This window comes from Prinia subflava, unplaced genomic scaffold (genome assembly GCF_021018805.1).
Source record: "Prinia subflava isolate CZ2003 ecotype Zambia unplaced genomic scaffold, Cam_Psub_1.2 scaffold_47_NEW, whole genome shotgun sequence".
Lineage (NCBI taxonomy): Eukaryota > Metazoa > Chordata > Aves > Passeriformes > Cisticolidae > Prinia > Prinia subflava.
In genome coordinates, this window is record NW_026961001.1 from 897,530 (window position 1) to 903,529 (window position 6,000).

A 6,000-nucleotide genomic window follows, 5' to 3' on the forward strand; every position below is an offset into this window, starting at 1 on the left:
GTTCTAATTGTTCCTAGGGTCCTGTACCACTCAGACGAGGAGGTGTGCCAACTTTTCAAGGAACCCAGCAGGCTCCACAAACGAGAAATAATAACCGGTGTAACTATTGCAATGCTGCTCAGCCTGGGAGCAGCCGGCACAGCCACAGGTGTCTCGGCCCTCGCGACCCAACACCAAGGACTTTCCCAGCTGCAGATGACCATCGATGAGGACTTGCTGAGGATCGAGAAATCCATCTCCTTTCTGGAGAAATCGGTTTCCTCACTCTCTGAGGTTTTCTTGCAGAACAGGCGAGGACTGGACCTCCTGTTCATGCAACAAGGAGGCTTGTGTGCTGCCCTGAAAGAAGAATGCTGTTTTTATGCTGATCATACAGGAGTCGTTAGAGACTCCATGGCAGAGCTCCAAGATAGATTAGCCCAGAGAAAGAGAGACAGGGAAGCCCAACAGGGTTGGTTCGAGTCCTGGTTCAACCAATCACCGTGGCTTACCACCCTAATTTCCACTCTGATAGGTCCACTGGCAATGCTGCTTTTAGCTCTCACCTTGGGACCATGCCTGCTAAACAAGCTGGTCTCATTTGTTCAAACCCGCCTGGAATGGGCCAACATTCTATTTATAGGCCAACAACAAATGCTGTAAACCGAACAGTGAACATTGCCAGTCGCGAAGTTTGTCTAATCAGCCTCGCGAAATTCACTCAAGTTTTCCAAGCCCCTTCCTCTTATTAAGCTACTACTCTGTACTCCATCTTAATGCCCATGTTTATGGCTACCTCATTCTTTTTTGGCGGGGGGGGGGGGGGGGGGGGGGGGGGAGATGTGTGTGGTATATAAGGACAGGCGCCCGGAACCCGGAAGATCTCGGATGTCAGGGAAAGATAAGGACCCTCCGCCCCCCTCTGACGTAGTAAAGCCCCCTTTGACTATTTAACACCATGAGGTGTGAGAATAAACACCGTTTTGGACCATCCATCATATTGATGCCAGTGTGTCTGTGGACCGAGTAACCCGGGAGGGGCTGGGTTACCGTGCTGCTTTTTGGAACCCAGGTCGCCCTGCCTTCTATTGGAAGGCAATACAGGTGCCAGATAACAGGGTACAGAGGGGTCCTGGTGCTGGGGAAAGGGGGTGGAGGGGATCAACAGACTGAAATATGGGGTTCGGGGGGGGTTCCCGTGCCCCGGATTTGCGGTTATGGGGGGTCCCGGTTTCAGGGGGTCCCACTCACCTCTCGTCGCGTCCCCCGGCTCCCCCAGGAGCCCCAGGAGCCCCAGGAGCGCCCCCAGCCCCAGCGCCGGAGCCATCGCAGCCGTCCCCGCTCGCAGCTGCGGTGCAGAAAGCGAAAGTGTCCGAGGGAGCAGGGGGGAGGGGAAAAGGGGAATTCCAGGGCACTCACCTGAATCCCTTCCTGGAATCCCTCCAGATCCCTCAGGGATCCATCTGGGACCCTGCAGGGCCACGCACCGCGGGACCCCTGGGCCGGGCTGTGCTGAACTCCCAGGCCCTGCGCTCAAACTCTGCCCGGAACCCGCTGGGTTCGGCCCAAAGCCCGGGAAACACCGGGAGCACTGGATCAAATTTTTCCTGCGGGTCCCACCCCCGGCGGAGCAGGACTGGGCGCTGGGACTGCCATCCCTGATTCCCAGTCTCCTGCTCTCTCTCTCTCTCCTCTCCCTTTCCTTCGGGAGCTCATCAATCCCTGAGCGGCTGCAGAGCCCCGTGCCCAGCTCGGGTTTCCCGGGAAAGGGAGGCCTGGGGGTGCGGTGCCCCGGGCTGGCCGGGAATGGGGGTCTGGGGGTCCCCGGGTGATGGAAACGGGATGCAGGGGCTGGGTGAGGAGGATACCCGGGAAAGGGGGTGCAGGAGGGTGTCAGTGGGGGATAAGGGGGTGCAGGGGGGTCCCAGTGCCTGGGAATGGGGCAGCGGGAACAGGATCTGGGAAATGATGACGGCTGCTGGGAAGGGACTGGGACGGACTGGGAGCAGAACTGGGGCACCAGGGACCATACTGGGATATATTGGGACCACACTGAGGGCTACTGGGAGCATGCTGGGGACAACTGAGGTGTACTGGGAGAGACTGGGCGTGGTTTGGATCATCCTGGGACTGACTGGAATCATACTGGGAGTGATCAGATCCTTAGAAGGCGTGAATGGGAGAAACTGGAATAATGCAGGGGGCAACTGGGATCATACTGGGAGCTGCTGGGCCCATGCTGGGATCATACTGGGACTGACAGGGTCATACTTGGAGTGGCTGGAATAATACTGGGAGGATCTGGGAGTCACTGGGGTCATACTGGGGGTGACTGGACTTGCACTGGGAGCAACTGGGACCACAGTGGGGGCAAATGGCACCACAGAGAGTGACTGGGTTCATACTGGAACTGACTGGGGCCACACTGGACTCTTACTGGGAGTGACTGAGAGTGAACGGGGCCGTACAGGGGATGACTGGAAGCCACTGGGACCGTGTTGGGGATAACTGCGATCCTACTGGGAGCGATTTGGAACACCCTGGGAGTGACTGGGATCATCCCGGGGGTGACCGGGAACCACCGCTGGGGCGGCGGCGGAGCTCGGAGGCGGCCCCAGCGCAGGTGGGAGCCGCGCTGGCTTCTGGCGGGGCTGGGCCATGGCTGCGGGCGGAGGGGGCGGCAGGGGGCTGTGGCGGCTTCCTTGTGCCGTGTGGGCGCCGTGTTGGCCGTGGCCTGAGGGCGCTGCGGGAGCGGCTGCCCGCGCTCTCCTTCCCGCCGGGGCCTGGGCAGGAGCCGGGCCCGGAGCGGCGCTGGCTCGTCCCGGTTTGTGTGGGTGGGACAGAAGAGGCTGCCCCGTCCCCGGACGCTGCGCTGGGGCCGCCTCCGAGCTCCGCCGCCGCCTCACCGGGCTCCGGCCGCTGCCGCCGCTCCCGGGCCCGCACACGCGCTCCGCCAATGGCGCCTCTACTGCGCCAGGAGGGCGGGCTTTTCCCCACCCTGTCCAATCAGCGCTACACAACCACGACTGACGCCACAATCAGCCAATCGCAGCCGGCCAGCCCCGGGCTCTGCACACGGCCCAGCCTCGGCCCGCGCTCTCAGCGACCCCCGGGCTGTGTGAGGGGAAAGGCGGAGATGAGGAACAGCCCTGGCACGGGCCTGGGCCCAATCAGCGCGCGAGAACGAGGAGTGACGGCAGAATTAGCCAATCACAGCGAGCGGCGGGCTGTGCCCAGGGCAGGGCCCCGCCTTGCTCTCCCTGCACTCCGGCATTTCTCGGAAACCTCGGCTGAGGAGCGGCCTCGGCGCTGGGCCCGGCCCGGGCAGGAGGCCAAGGAGCCGCTGCTGCCCTGAACCGCCGGGAGCTCGGCGGGACCTGGAGCTGCGGGCGCGGGGAGCTGCGGCTGAGGCCGGCAGGGAGCAGGAGCCACCTGCAGCCCCGGCAGGAGCCCCGGCAGGAGCAGGGGATGCCTGGGAGAGGCCCCGGCCCGTGGGAAGCCCCTGCAGAGCCGTGGAAGCGGCTCCTGGCGGTGCTGGGGAGCCCGAGGGGATCCCCGCTGGAGCAGCCTGTTCCTGAGGGACTGTGTCCCGGGAGAGGGGCCCCGGGCTGGGGCAGGACAAGGATTCCTGTCTGCAGGGGAAGCAGTGACAGGACCTGACCGTGACCCCCCCATCCATCCCCGGTGCCTCTGGGTGGGGAGGGGAGGGAATGGAGGATAAAGTTAAGCCCGGGAAGGAGGGAGAGGTGTGGGGAAGATGTTTTCGTAGGAATTATTTTCTTTCTCATTGTCTTGCTTTGATTTGTTTGACAATAAATTAAATTAATTTCCCTGTTATCTTATCACCAGCCCGCTGATGTGGGAAACAACAGAATTGTTTCACACCATTCTCTGAGTTAGTTATAATATAAAAGACAGTAATAGTAGTTATAATACAAAAATTAGTTGTAATATAAAAGATAGTTTTAATAGTTATAATATAAAAGTTATAATATAAAAGATAGTTATAGTTGTAATCTAAAAATTAGTTATAATAGAAAATATCGTTATAATGGTTATAATATAAAAATTATATAAATATATAAAAATATATAAATATATAAATAAATATATAAATATAAAAATTATAACAGTTATAATATAAAAGCATTTTAGCATTGCACAGTCTCTATTTTAATATTTTGCCAAGGCCTATGATGTAATTTCAATTTATTACGCTGCCATTTATGTCAGCAATACAGTGCACACACAAACTGTCTCAAACACCATGCGGGGAGGGGACAAGTGACACCAGTGGTGTCCGTGATGATGTCACTGCCCCAATGATGTCACAGTGGTGACATCACTGTCCCCCAGCAGCCTAGGGATGTCCTTGATGGCTTTTTGGCACGACTCAGCCACCCCGCAGCCACGGGGGCCACCAGAGCCGCCGTAGGGACTCGAGAGGAGGAAGTCGATGTCCCCAAGTGCCACCAGCAGATGACGCATGGTCAGACAGGCACTCACACAGCTGCTCGAATGTGGCCACCAGGGTCTCAGGGATATCGGGGGTCACCTCCTCTGTCACCTTCAGGATTAACTTGATGCCCCAGAGCTGGTTGTGCAGCTCCCAGGGGAGCTCAGAGGCTTCCAGACACACGTCCACCAAGTGCCTCAGCTGCCCCAGGGCCTCCTCTGCCCACTGTCCCCTCCTGGTGGCCCCCTCCACCTGGCTGGTGGCCACCATGGCCTCCTCCCCCCAGGTCTTGGCCCAGTGGTCCTCACAATCGTGGTCAGAAAGCAAGGACTCACTGCGATCATCCTCTGACGAGGGTGGAGGGCACCTGAGGTGGGTGCGGGGCTGAGCAGAGCGGACCGGGGATGATTCATTAGTACTGAGTCCTCGAGCATTGATACCTTTGTCTAAAAAGGGCACTTGGTAGGATTGGCACTGTGGACACGCTCCTAGGACAGCTTTCTCCTGCTCCCTGGTGAGGTGAAACATTCTCACTAGCACCGGGACATTCTGACGGTGAAACTGATGGGAGAGCTTGGCTTGCTGAAACGTGTCCGGGAGGGTTGGTGTTTGTGCCACCATTGCCATCGCGTTCGCTCTCTTGTTGCCATCCACGATAGCTCTGGGAAGGTCAGTGTGCGACCTCCTGTGCATGATGTGGTACGGTTGCTTTCTGTGGGAGTGTGATAGATCAATTTAGAAAGCACGTTATAGAGATTTCTATTTGACACCTCTTTTACAAAGGCGTGTTCAGCCCTCCTAGCTATACAAGCGACATATGCCGAATCTGTGATTAAGTTGAATGGTTGATCTTTGAAATTCTCAAATGCCCTGACGACAGCTGCTAGCTCAGCAATTTGTGGAGATCCTTCCTCTCCTTGGACATCAGACTCCCACTTGTGCGTCCTAGGGTCTTTGCAAGTCATGATTGACTTATGAGAAGACCCTGAGCCATCTGTAAAGATGTCACGGCTTTGAGAGGGGTTTTGCCTTGAACGAATTTGGGAACCAAATGATGTTCTGCTTTGAATAATTTGTGGCCTGGATAATGGATGGAAATTTTCCCTGGATAGCTATCTAGGGCAAACTGAAGGTTGTCATTGCTTTGGAACAGAAACTCCAGCTCCTCTGTAGTTGCCCATGGCATGTAGATGCATGCAAAGTCGCATGCTGCAAGAGAGCGGAGGCGAGCCCTACCTTTGCGGATGACTGCTGCTATGGTTTCTTGTGGTGTAGTTACTGTTTTAGTAGGCTGTGCTTGAAGCAAAACCCATTTGAGGATGAGCAATTGGTCTTTTAAGTCCAGGTCCCATTGAAAAATCAGTCCACTACAATGTGGAGCTCTACGTAGCACTGCAAGCAGAAATGGCAAAGATGGATAATACCTGTGGGCTTGTTGGGCCAACAAAGCATCTTGGACACAGGTGATTGCCTTTCTTACCTCAGGGGTCAAGCTCCTAGGAGAACTGAGTTCTCCACTCCCTTGCAGCAGGTTAAAAAGCGGAGTGAGGTCCTCTGAGGAAATC